Consider the following 13,886-nt stretch of genomic DNA (forward strand, 5'->3'; position numbering starts at 1 on the left):
AGCAGGGGATCTACAGCATACTATCAAATAGTCCCTTTTTAGTGTCTGATAAACAATCTATATCCCACCAGCCCTCTAGTGGTAGAAGTTGGAATAGTCAGAAAGTGTTAAAAAAAGGCTAACATATAAATACTGGAATAAAGTATGTACTACGACACTTTATGCCACTCGATCGAGTCATTAAGACCTCCCTGGTCGCTGCGTATTTTGAAGATTAATTCCTGTTCTTTCTTCAAAAGTTTTTTTATTAAGCAAAGCTGGATTCTATCCTTTAACTACAAAAAGGACTGTCCAAATGAAACTCTCACAGCCGTGATTCTGTTCCACAAAATGTTTTACCAACGCTGCCTGCATGATTTTGTTATTAATACAACTTTTATGTTCGCCTATACGTACTTTGATTTTTCGAGTAGTTTTACCTATGTAGTGAAGCCCACATGGGCAAGTGATCATGTAGACAACATTCTCGGTGTTGTAGTTCGAGAATGTCTTCTGAGACCAGGGTCGAGTTAAACCCATCTCTACTTCTTTACTCCTTGTTGTTAATTTACAGACCACACACTGTCCACAGGGTGAATGCCCAACCACTGGGGGTAGACCCCATTGACTAGTAAGACTAGTGGCGGGAGAGGAGGTGTTGCGATATCTGCTGTGACTCACACTATTTCCTATGGAACGGGATTTAGTGTATGCAAACAAAGGCATAGTAGGATTAGCAGCTGTGGTTCTCAATAATTTCCAATGTTTACTGATAATATTTCTAATAGGTAGACTGTGATTCGTGAAGGTGTTCACACACACAATTCTGTTATCCATTATTTTTTTTATTTTGTCATCAAGAAGGGCTTCCCTGTTGTTTTTAAAAGCACGTTTTGCTGCTTTTCTAATCAGTTTTCTTGGATATCCTCTTTTTTTCAATTTGTCTTTCAAATGTTGTGCCTCTTCTTCAAAGGCCTGTTGGGTTGAGCTGTTGCGTTTAAGTCGCAAAAATTGTCCGTAAGGCAAGTTGTCTTTTAGGTGTTTGACATGGTGGAAGTCAAAATGCAGTAGAGAATTTTTTTCAGTGGTCTTGTGGAAAGGTTTCACTAGAAGCCTCCCGTTCGCATGGTATAGTGTAAGATCTAGAAAATTAATCGCCTCTTCTTCTACTGTCATAGTAAACTGCAGGTGTCTATTAAGGCTATTCAGCCATTGAAGAAAAGTATCAGCTGTTTCTCTAGAACCCTGCCAGATAACAAATACATCGTCAATGTAACGTAGCCAGGTAACAATATTACTTTCAAAGGGATTAGACCCGCACAAGAACTGCTTCTCAAAAAATTCTACATATAAGTTAGCCAAACTAGGGGCCATAGTGGCCCCCATGGCAGTACCTTCAACTTGTTGATAGAAAGTGCCAATCTTTAATTCCTTCCATTGGTTGAATTTATTGATACCATCCTCCACTGTGAAAGAAGTGAAAGTTCTGAAAGCTAAAGATCGGGGTTGGATTAGCCCCCAGGAAAGTGATTTCTTGATTAATAAAACTCCATCTACACCAAGCTATTACTGTCTCCCCAAGATCCATAAAACCTTGCGTAATCCACCTGGTCGTCCAATCGTAGCAGGGATTAATTCAATTTTAAAACCCCTCTCGATCTTTGCCAATTTTTACTTGAAAGATCATGTAAAGACTATGAAATCTTACCTGAAAGACACTGGGACTAGACATTGTGTCATTATATACGAATATTCCACAACAAGAGACACTATAAAAAATTGAAGAGATACTTCTGACACGGACTGACCAGCATCCAGTTCCAACTTCTTTCTTAATGTGCTGCATCTCTATGGCACTTACCAAAAATGTCTTTGACTTTGCTGGCACTTTCTATCAACAAGTTGAAGGTACTGCCATGGGGGCCACTATGGGCCCTAGTTTGGCTAACTTATATGTTGAATTTTTCGAGAAGCAGTTCTTGTACGCGTCTAATCCCTTTGAAAGTAATATTATCACCTGGCTACGTTACATTGACGACGTATTTGTTATCTGGCAGGGTTCTAGATAAACAGCTGATACTTTTCTTCAATGGCTGAATAGCCTTAATAGACACCTGCAGTTTACTATGACAGTAGAAGAAGAGGCAATTAATTTTCTAGATCTTACACTATACCATGCGAACGGGAGGCTTCTAGTGAAACCTTTCCACAAGGCCACTGAAAAAAATTCTCTACTGCATTTTGACTCCCACCATGTCAAACACCTAAAAGACAACTTGCCGTACGGACAATTTTTGCGACTTAAACGCAACAGCTCAACCCAACAGGCCTTTGAAGAAGAGGCACAACATTTGAAAGACAAATTGAAAAAAAGAGGATATCCAAGAAAACTCATTAGAAATGCAGCAAAACGTGCTTTTAATAACAACAGGGAAGCCCTTCTTGATGACAAAATAAAAAAACCAATGGATAACAGAATTGTGTGTGTGAACACCTTCACGAATCACAGTCTACCTATTAGAAATATTATCACTAAACATTGGAAATTATTGAGAACCACAGCTGCTAATCCTACTATGCCTTTGTTTGCATACACTAAATCCCGTTCCATAGGAAATAGTGTGAGTAACAGCAGATATCGCAACACGTCCTCTCCCGCCACTAGTCTTAGTAGTCAATGGAGTCTACCCCCAGTGGTTGGGCATTCACCCTGTGGACAGTGTGTGGTCTGTAAATTAACAACAAGGAGTAATGGAGTAGAGATGGGTTTAACTCGACCCAGGTCTCAGAATTACAACACTGAGAATGTTGTCTACATGATCACTTGCCCATGTGGGCTTCACTACATAGGTAAAACTACTCGAAAAATCAAAGTACGTATAGGCGAACATAAAAGTTGTATTAAGAACAAAATCATGCAGGCACCGTTGGTAAAACATTTTGTGGAACAGAATCACGGCTGTGAGAGTTTCATGTGGACAGTCCTTTTAGTAGTCAAAGGAGAGAATCCAGCTTTGCTTAATAAAAAACTTTTGAATTAATCTTCAAAATACGCAGCGACCAGAGAGGTCTTAATGACTCGATCGAGTGGCATAAAGTGTGGTAGTACATACTTTATTCCAGTATTTATATGTGTTAGCCTTTTTTTAACACTTTCTGACTATTCACTCTTCTACCACTAGAGTGCTGGTGGGATATAGGTTGTTTATCAGACACTAAAAAGGGACTATTTGATAGTATGCTGTAGATCCTCTGCTTGCTACTCCTTCCTACCAATAGAGGGCTCCGAGAACTTTGTCCACTACTAAACATCAAAAAGGGACTCTGTAGTCCACTCCAAGCATGCCCAGATTCAATGATTGAGAGTACTAACAAGAGGATGTTTGTTTATTGAATCTAGCATTCCCTGAGCATTTCGGTATCGGAGGAAGTTACTCTCTCCGCCGAGGGCCTTTATCGCCCGCATCGTGTCAGTTAGATCGGTGCATTCTCAAAAAGGTAACTTCTCTGCCGCCTTTATAACGTATCGCGTTCTTATCTCCGTGCACCCTGAGAAAATACGTTTGACTTAGAATCCCTTTTTATTTATTCTCTCGTATCATGCAGCGGCGTGTGATGGGATAAGCTGGAGAATCTATGAAGGAATGTGAAAAAGGTTTTTTTGACAAGGCTGCTGAGTCATACAAACACATCAGTCTCTAAGATTCACTTTCAAGACAAGGTATTGCCCCGCTAATGTCTTTTGTGTATTTTTGCCACTGTGTGAGGTCGAATGTGATATAAAGATCTTTCTTTGAATCAACGTGAACGGAGCCCTCCCTCTTGTTCCTTTTAAAAAAATTGCTGCATTATGCGGTATTTAAACTAAAGGCGCACACTTTGTGATAACTCCTAAAGGGAGTTGTTTTTTTAAGATCCAGGTGTTGATTCAAACAGATTTGTAGATGGTTTTAAACCAAGTTGACTCCCCTCTTAGAATAATTGAACTACTAATTAGGTGTAGTGAATGTATGTGCTTTCTACTATTGTCATATTAAATACTATTTTGAATACTAATGTGAATTGGATCTCCAAAGCTCTGGCTCCACCCATAATTGTCTGACTTCTCGAAATGTATTTATTCTAGGCGAGATTCGAGCTGAGGTGGAAGGAATTAAAGATTGGTTGAATTTATTGATACCATCCTCCACTGTTGTTGTTCAGACGCCCACTTTCACAAACAGAGGTAATGATATAAGCATTGACCTGTGTTTGCACAGATTAATTCTGTTTCTAAATAAGCACTAAAGTTTCTTATTTTGACTTTTAGATATTTATCTGCCAACAGTTCTCCTGCATAATCCACACAGATTTAGATGCCGACTTGCAAGATGTTGTGTTGCAATTTCAAGTGACGTACATTCTATTCCTCCTGAAGAAAGTTCTATTACTAACGCGAAGGAACTGAAACATGTTGAGGCAAAAGACCAGGATTGATTAAGGACTTGGTTTTCTTGAGAGACAAAAACATCTGTAAGAGAACGGAGTTTACCCCTATTTGTTGGATTGAAGAAACTCAGGGGTAACCTGATCTAATCCATTGACTAGTAATCAGAAAAATTGTGACCACTGGTAGTCTTTCCCCCCTTTTTTCTGTCACGAGTATTTTGCTTTTTTATTGTATGTGATTTTATCATGTTTTATTGAAGATTGAATAAAATTGATGTGTTTTGTGAGCACTTTTCAGACTTAAGGATTATTGTTGGTCAGTATTTAGTTGACCCTGTCTCTTTGTATATGGTATCTTCTCTTTCCCCACTGACAGGGCCCTTTGTACACTCCCCTTCTTTCGAGGGGCAGTGTGCATTCGGGGGTTTCCCTCTACATTTAGAATTATGTGATCCGCTCCTACAGGTCTGGAGAAACTGAAAGAGAACTATGAAACATTACGGAGGAGGTATGAGGTACACATAATTCAGGAATGTACTTGATACTCTGCTTCCCCCAGTGGAAAATGCATTGATGCGATCGGTGGATACCTCAATGTTGCCCTTTGTTGAGGATGTGACTAGGATTATAACAAAATGAAAGGCCTCAAGGTCCCTTGGTCCAGACGGCCTCTTCAACACTATAATTAAGAAAGACCCTCATTTGTAGACAGGTATTCTGTGTGAATTATTCCTCTTAATTTTTAAGAAAGGCAAAATTCCCAAAAGTTGCCAACAATCAATTCTTATACCAGCTCATAAAAAGGGTTCGCAACTCGATCTAATAATTATAGATGTTAGCACTGCTAGATTGAGGTGCGAAAATATTTTCATCCCTGTTACTAGAAATGCTAACGAAGTGGTCCAGCGCAAAAAAAAAAAAAACGTTTTAACAGCCAACAGACTGGGTTTAGAAAGTGTTGTAGTACAACACATACCATTTGGGTTCTTCACTCATAAATATCAGACACACATCAGAATGCAGAGTCCTGTTTATACCTGTGCTATTTAGATTTTTGTGCTATATTCGACAGTGTCTTCCACGTTAAGCTTTGGTCTAAATTGGAAGCATGGGGAATTGACCATGCCCTCCTACATTTCATTAAATTGTTATACAGTGACACATCGGTCACAGTCAGGCTGACGCATCAGGGGAGCACTTCTAAGATCTATCCAACAAATACCAGCCTTAACCAAGGCTATCTTCTTGGTCTTGAAGTCTGCCCATACCTTTCCACCAAAGTTTGGCGGGGAAAGCATAAAATGGTTTTCTTGCACTGATGGTACTGTCGTGATTGATGGAACAGCTGTGAGATTGCAGCATTCTCTGGATGCTTTACTCCTGCATGCCCAATTAAATGGGTTTAAGATTATGCCAATCGGAAGAAGGGCATATTTTGGCACATCTTTTTCTTGGGTCATGGGCGGCAAACATCTGGAGCAGGTAAAATTATACAATTAGTTAGAACTTTCTATAATGATCTCTCGCTCTCTTGCATCCAATTCAGAGGCCTTGCCACCTGAGGCACGGCACAAATGTTTGGCTGTTAAAATCATGATCAATACGTGTGGCGGCCAATCAATTGTGTCCAAGCTAGAGGCACATACAAATGTAGTACTCCTGGCATCTGTTGGAACCCTACAAGGATTCCGCGGCGCACGCTGCAAATAATCACACGGCGCCCAGCTCACATGCAACCTTCTTTATTATTACAAATGCGGCAACTGCCGTAACCTAAGTCCCACCCCTCCCCAACCCCTGCATAATATCCTGTGTCTTTTGTGCCCAGGCCGCAACGGCGGCCCACCCACATAACAATGTGGACATGCTGACATCTCCCCCCTTTTTAACATGGTAGTCCATTGTCACTGGTCTACCCCATTTCCTCTATGAGGCGAAGTGGCTTCATGCGGCTTCTTTGAGGTCGCCTCGAGCTACGGGGGGTTCCCCCCTCAATTGTCAGTGGCGCGGTGTTTCTCTCACCTTCGGACTCTTCTGCGTCTCCTTGGTATGGTTCATCTCATATCCTGTCTTCTTCACTGTCTCTGTTCATTTCCCAGAGCTCTCCCTGATGTGGCGTCGCCCGCTTGAAGTACGATATATTTCGTGTCACTGACAAGCAGTCATTTCTCTGTGCCGTGACCATCGTGCCTTTCTTGTGTGTCATGATGAGTGGAGTGGGAGCGAATGTGGCGTCTTCCTTTCTGTTCTTTGGATGTCGAAAAACCAGACTTTGTCTCCTAGTTGCATGGGGTTCTCACGGGCTCGTCTCTTCCGGTCTGTGACCTTCTTCATTTTTGCTTTTCCTGCTTCGTCCTTTGCTCTTGCCTCTTGTTCAAGAGCCGTCGGCTCTTGGGGCTTGGGGTCTTCAGGTAGCCTTGTCTGGATCGGCCTCCTGTACAGCAAGTCGGCGGGGCATATTCCCTTTGTGCCGTGGGGTGTGTGCCTGTATTCTCTTAGGAGTTTGTTGAGGGCCTGCTCAAAAGGTTTGTTTTGGATGCGGGCAATTTGGAGTGTCCTCTTGATGCTGGCCATGAACCTCTCGACCATGCCATTCACTTTTGGCCATCGGGGGGTTATCTTGCGGTGTTGGAAACCCATATACTTTGCGAATTTCTGAAAGTCATGGCTTGCGAATGTGGGGCCGTTGTCTGACTTTATAATCTTGGGGATTTCGTGTGCTGACAGCATTCAATCTAACGCGGGATGACGCTCGATGTTGAGCTGCTTTCGATTATCTGTGCGTCCGGGAACCTTGAGTGTTCGTCCATGAGTACTACTACATGAGTGCCGTCACTTAGCGGGCCAAAAAGGTCTACTGCTAGCTCCTCCCACACGTGCTTCGGTAGTGATGACATTTGCAACGGGTTTGGGTGTGGAGGTGGTGCTACTTGGGCACAGGTGTGGCACCCTCCCACAATGTCTTCTACCAGTTTGTCAAGCTGTGGAAACCATACCTTCTTCCTAAGGAGGCGCTTTGTTGCCACCAACCCTCTGTGTCCTTCGTGAGCTAGATGCACTGTCTTGTCTCGAAGTGTTCTTGGAATGATCACTTTGCAGCCTTTTAGTAATATGTGGTCGTCCACTATGGTTAGTTCATCGCTGGCCTGATCGAGCAACTTGACGTCTTCTCGTGTGTTTTCCTCTTCTGATCTTGCTTGCTGTCTCATGAGTGTTTTCTTGTTCATCTGCAGGCAATGTCTCAGAATTTGAAGGGCCGGGTCTAGCTGCGATTGTGTGGCAAGTTCTGCCCATCCTACTGGCAGTGGTTGAAGATGGTGCAGTACATAATTTATGTATGCATCCGCAATGGAGGGTTGTGACTCGGTTGATGCCGTTGGATGACGGCACAGATAGTCCGCTGGATTCTCTTCTTTCCCAGGCCGGTGCTTCATCATGAATTTGTAGTCCTGTAGACGCAGACCCCATCTGGCTATCCTCGGGGGCATTATTGCTTTGGGGTTGCTGTAGATGGTGAGCAGTGCCTGGTGGTCCGTGACTATCGTGAATTCTTTTCCAAACAGGAACAGATGAAAATACTCACACGCCCATACCACCGCTAAGCTCTCTTTCTCCACCTGTGAGTACGCTTGTTCAGTGGCAGTCAGGCTCCTACTGGCGTAAGTCACTATATGAATGTTGGATGGGTCTGCTGGGACTATTTAGGTGAGAATGGCACCGAGTCCCACTGGGCTGGCGTCGACTATTATTTAATTGTCCCGGCGGGCGTCTAAGTAAGCCATGTCATCTGCTTGTGAGATGGCGTTCCGGATCACCTCAAATGCTTTCTGGCACTCCGTCGACCAGATGAACGGTGCATCTTTGCATGTGAGTAAACTCAGGGGGTTACTTACAGTGGCATAGTCCTTCAGATATCTTGAGCAGTAACTGGCCAGTCCTAAGAAGGAGTGCAAGTCAGTCGTGGTCTTGGGAAGTGTGGCTGAGTTGAGGGCTTTGACTTTGTCGGGGTCCGGTCTCATATTCCCTTTTCTGAAAAAACATGGTCGAAGAACCTTAGGGACCTTTTTGAGAATTCACATTTTGCCTTGTTTAGCATGAGTCCTGTCTCCTCCAGGGCCTGGCATACCCGGTGTAGTGTCCTGTCATGCTCCTCCTGTGTTTTTCCGTATACCAGTACATCGTCAGAGTAATTCACGCAATTTGGGACTTGTCGAATTACCCAATGAATTTCTTCTTGAAAAATTTCAGCGGCTGAAGAATTGCCAAAACTGAGTCTTTTGTACTTGCAAAGGCCAAGGTGGGTTACAAATGTTGTGATGTATCTGGACTCTGGGGCAATTGCGATCTGGTGGTATCCTTTTGTTAAGTCCAATTTTGAGAAGATCTTCGCCCCGTGTAGGAGGTGGATCATATCCGTTATTCTGGGTGCTTGGTGTCTCTCCCTCTCGATGGCGACGTTGGCTCTGCGCATGTCGATGCACAGGCGTAGAGACCCGTCCGGGGACTTCTTGGGGATGGGGACAATGGGTGACACCCAGGGTGTGGGGCCTGAGACGGGTTCAATAACGTTCATTTTGATGAGTTTGTCCAGTTCGTCCTCCACCTGCCGTTGAATGTTGATCGGGATGCCCCAATAATGTTGCGCTATGGGTTTGATTGACGGGTTGATGTGAAGGTGTACCTTCCTGTTTTTGAGTTTGCCGAGACTGGTGAACAATTTGGGAAGGTTTGTTCGATCGCTTCCGATTTTGCAAAGTACTTGTGCGCCATCATTTTATACAATATATGCACTAGACCCATGTCCGATGCCATCCGAAAACTTAGAATGCAGCCACTGTTGGCTTCTGTTTTTAAGATGTGTAGTGGAACCTTTGCTGCATGTTCTTTGTGGGTGCACCATGCCGTGATCGTGCCTTTGCATGGTAGTGGAGTCGTGGCACCATAGGGATATATGTCTACGGACACCTTCTTGATTTTTGGCGGCGGTGTCAGCGACTCATATGCTTGTTCACTAATGATATTGACCGTTGCTCCGGTATCAATCAGGAATTTTAAGGGGGTGTTGTTAACGTGTAATGTGAGGATCGGGCTGTGTTCGGTGGCGGTGGTGTTGGGCCCACACGTATCCTTTTTTCCTCTGATCTTCTTCTGAGGATGGGGTTTCGCTGCTGGTGGGGGATTGCATTTATATGTACCTGACAAAAACGCTGTCTTTGAGAGCGTCTCGCTCCTTCTGGCTGTCGCCTGTCCTCTCGTGGGTAGGAACTCCTCCTGTCTCTGTCTTCTCTCCTTAGGGTTGTGCGTTCGCACTCCCCTCTGGAGCTAGGTGGGCTTTGGCGGGCGTTTCTGCACCTTTCTTGAGTTTGCTGTCTGCCTGGAGAGGCTCCTGGCGCATTTTTGCACATTGCCCTGTAATGATCCATTCCCCCGCATGCGGCACATTGTTGTCCTATTGCTGGGCATTCCCCCCACGTGTGGGTATTTGTATCCGCATTTGGAGCATGTGGCATCAGGGCATTTACCTCCTTGATTGGGGGTTGCGTACAGTTTGTTGATGGAGTCAGGGTTTTCTGTGGACTGCTGTATGGCAATTTTGCCCAGGATGTCAAGTTGTGAGTCCACCGCTGCTTCCATGCGGGCCAGGGCTAAGATTTCTTCCAATGACCTTTGTTTCTGTAGCAGTTGTTTGCAAAATGGTTGAGAGAGGCATCCCGCGATTACTAGGGACCTGAGTGCTTCTTCGTTTGAGTATTTGTGGAAATCACAGTATTTTAGCTTGATGCGGAGTCGCATGACAAAATTGTCTATGGATTCGCCCTTCTCTTGTCTGGTCGTATGAAATATGTGGCGCTCGTAATCGATGTTAGTATGAGGTGCGAAGTATTCTGACAGTTTGGTGTGGAGTTCTCCATATGTCACGGTTTCAACATTCAATAATTCACCTGCAATGTCTCTTACTGCCGGCCCTACCGCCATGAAAAGTGTGTTCTTGAACCTTTCATCGTCTGTTAGGCCTATGGCTCCGGCATAGAATTTTAAATCTCATGGCCATGTGACCCAGCGGGGACCTAAATTCGAGGTGTCTCGTACTTCAAAAGGACTTGGCATGTGAATGATTTGGGACGCTCTGCTGGCTGTCTGTGGTTTATGATCATTTTGTTGCGGGTTGTCTGCACCTCCTGAGGATGAGGCTGTTGCTAGCTGCGGGTCAGACAAGCTTGCGTGAGAGGTAGTGTCAATAAGTGTGTGGTTGGCGCTAGATTATGTGTCTGTCCCACTTGTGCCTTTATTCTTCATTTTGGTGACGTTCTCTGCTTGCTTTCTCTCCTTGAGTAATTTCTCTTGTGTCTCAGTGAGTCTGTGACCACTTGAAGCCCTGTGGCTGAGCTTCTTCTGAGCTTATCAGCTTCTTCCTTATTGTTATTTTGCTTTTTTTTCTTAGTTCACTTTATATGGGAGCTGTTCTCGTATGGCGCGTGTGTGGGCTACTCTTTTGTACCTCCCCCGCTGAACGCTAGTACGTGGGGCTGTGGCTGAGCACGTTCGGGGAGCTCTGGCATGTGTCCGCCTCTCAACCCATGTGCTGTCCCCTTCCTCGGGTGCTCTGCCCTTAAGCAGTTCTGTGCTGCGCCGGGCGTTGGGCATACTTGGTGTGGATGTTCCGTGTTCCGCTTCAGTCGCCGGCATGTAGCGGGGTTTGCAGGTCGGCGCTGGTGCTTATGGGCGTGGCTTGCTGCAGTCCTCATCTCTGCCGGAGGCGCGCCGACGCGCTTTACTGCCCGATCGCAGGCCTCATACTGGCACGGGTGGGTCGTTCGCCCCTCGTCGCCATTGTTGGAACTTTACAAGGATTCCGCTGCCCATGCTGCAAATAATCACACAGAGCCCAGCTCACATGCAACCTTCTTTATTATTACAAACACGGCAACTGCCGTAACCTAAGTCCCACCCCTCCCCAACCCCTGCGTAATATCCTGTGTCTTTTGCGCCCAGGCCGCAATGGCGGCCCGCCCACATAACGATGTGGACATGCTGACAGCATCTTATATGCAATGGAGATGCTCCCTCAGAAAGTGGTGGAGTGGTTGCATGAGATAGACACAAATATATTGCCAGATCAGATTAGAACTAGGGCTTCAGACCCTCACGTCACTATTGAAAAATGGGAAAATGTAAGATTCTCTTAAAAATTAGCATGGTGGCGGGTGTTGAAGGATCATCAGTGGGTCTGACAGCAATGGGTCAGACCATGCACAATTTAAGTCGTCTAGCATAATGTATAAAGAACCGGTGGCTACTGCAACAGATCATCTTGATGAAAAATGTGACCTTCCCCACTGAACATGAATTGGCACTGTTCCCTCATAAACTGAAACTGAAAATGATTGAGTGGGACCATGCTCAGTCGCTATCTAGACTTGCCGAAAATATAAGGTTTAATCTCTAAACCCACTAGAGTCTGTTCACAGAAACTCCACACAGCTATTTAACTAAACTGCGTAGTCCCCCTCTAAAGTGCTTTATAATGTATTTTGCATGGGTATTCTAACACTATTGGAATATGTGGGATCCGGAAAGAGCATTGCTTTTGAGGAGTGTTAGGGAGAATTCTCTGTTTAGGCTGAATTTCCTAACCTAGTGAGTCCCCCAGCAGCTTTGCTGGATTTCTGGTGTTTGGTTTTTTTTCATCCTGCCAAGAGTGAGACACTTTTCCTCCCACTCTTGGACATGATTTGTGGTATTTCTTTGAATGTTAATGTGTTTTATGGGCTATGGGGTATTTTACTCCATAGGGCCTCATGTGTTTTGCTATGTGTGTTACACAGCACCCTCCGTGCCGTAACACTGGGGTGTCCTAGGTGACCCCCACCATAGACTCCATACCCTGGGACTGACTACTGTCTCCCAGGGCATGTAAAGTCACCATTGGCTTTTCTAGACCTAAATTTACTAACAGAACCAGTAAAAGCCATCCTATTGTGGATGTACCGGTAGGGATAATTCGATTACCCGTGGGTCTGTTGTTCGAGGGGGCACTGTCCCGTCCCCCCTCGTCGAGTTTTGGCTGGTGGCAGTGGATACTGCTTTTTATATTCGACCGCAAATATATTCCTATGGGATTCTTCCCATTGTTCGAGGCTAATACTTTTTCACATTAGTCTCTAACATACCGCCGGTTTATTTGTCTTAAAAAAATCCACCGGTTGGTATTTTCTGGCAGAACTCGGTTTTTAAAATGGCTTATGTGTTCGCCTCTGTAACTCCGAAACAAAGGTTGAGCCCTTTGTTCCACTTTTGGCAGGCTTCTGCACATTTGGAAAATGCTTTGTTTGTGGCTCTACTGACCATGTGAAAGGAGATCCCAGATGCAAGGGTAAACCTTCAGGGGTCCAGCTCGTCTCCTTAGCCTTCGCTCCAGAGGAGGGAGTCCAAATGGCAAGTGGAAACTTTCTACTGCTGGCTGATGAACCCATTGGAGTCTCAGCCAGTGTTTCTTTAGTGTCTCTGGGTTTGTGGGAACAACAGAATTTAGATGTCTATAATTCTATCCGAGATAATACTAAAGAGTATTATAAGGACAGTGTCCAGGTGAATGGTCAGGAGACTCCTGCCATTAGGGACACTGGGGCCAGCATAACTGTGGTGGACAAATCGTTTTTTCAGGCTGAGGATGTTGCTAAGGCACCCAAATGCCTCACCAAGTTAGCTGGAGGGCCTGTGCAGATGCTTTCCCAATTACCAGTTCTCTTCCAGTGTAATGCCATGACTGTGAAGATACCTGTCAGCATACAAAGTGAGGTACCAGGACGAGTTCTGTTGGGTAACGATTTAAAAACTCTCGGAGTTGTGTCTCATACCCCCAGACCTCCTAGTAAACGGTTACAGGAGCTAACCAGACCTGCAAGGGAGAGAACCATGAGAGGTACTCCCGAGGAGATGATGAAGAAGGATATCACTCCTGCTCCACTGGATTTGTCAGCTGCTGTCTCAAAGAAATCAGAAGCGAAAGGGAAACCTAAAGCTTCTATACCGAAACCAGCAGCCAGCACTTCAGTGCAGCCAACACGGACTTCCCCTCGGTTGTCCACCGTTACACCCGTAACTCCCCCTCCAGCTGAGGCTTAGAGGGTGGTACAACCCTGTGTGGTAGAATTAAACTCTGAAGAAGAGCTAATGGAAGGCCAGGAACTCATTGGAGATCTGGATCCTGTTGACCATCCTGAGCTGCAGTCGTTACTGGCAGAAGGTGGACCCAACAGGGCAGACTTCAGTAAGGGACAGAGAGAATGTCCAACTCTGGAAGGTCTTCGCCACCAGGCAGAAGCTCAGGCTGAAGGGCAAGAGCCTGGGAAATACAGGTTGCACTGGGAAGATGGCCTCTTCTACAGTGAACCGACCGAGTCTGAACCTGGAGACTACAAACGACTTGTATTACCCCAAGAGAACAGACAACAGTTCTTGCAGTTAGTCCACGAGAT

Source organism: Ambystoma mexicanum, chromosome 6p (genome assembly GCF_040938575.1).
Source record: "Ambystoma mexicanum isolate Mex_15411 chromosome 6p, UKY_AmexF1_1, whole genome shotgun sequence".
Classification (NCBI taxonomy): Eukaryota; Metazoa; Chordata; class Amphibia; order Caudata; family Ambystomatidae; genus Ambystoma; species Ambystoma mexicanum.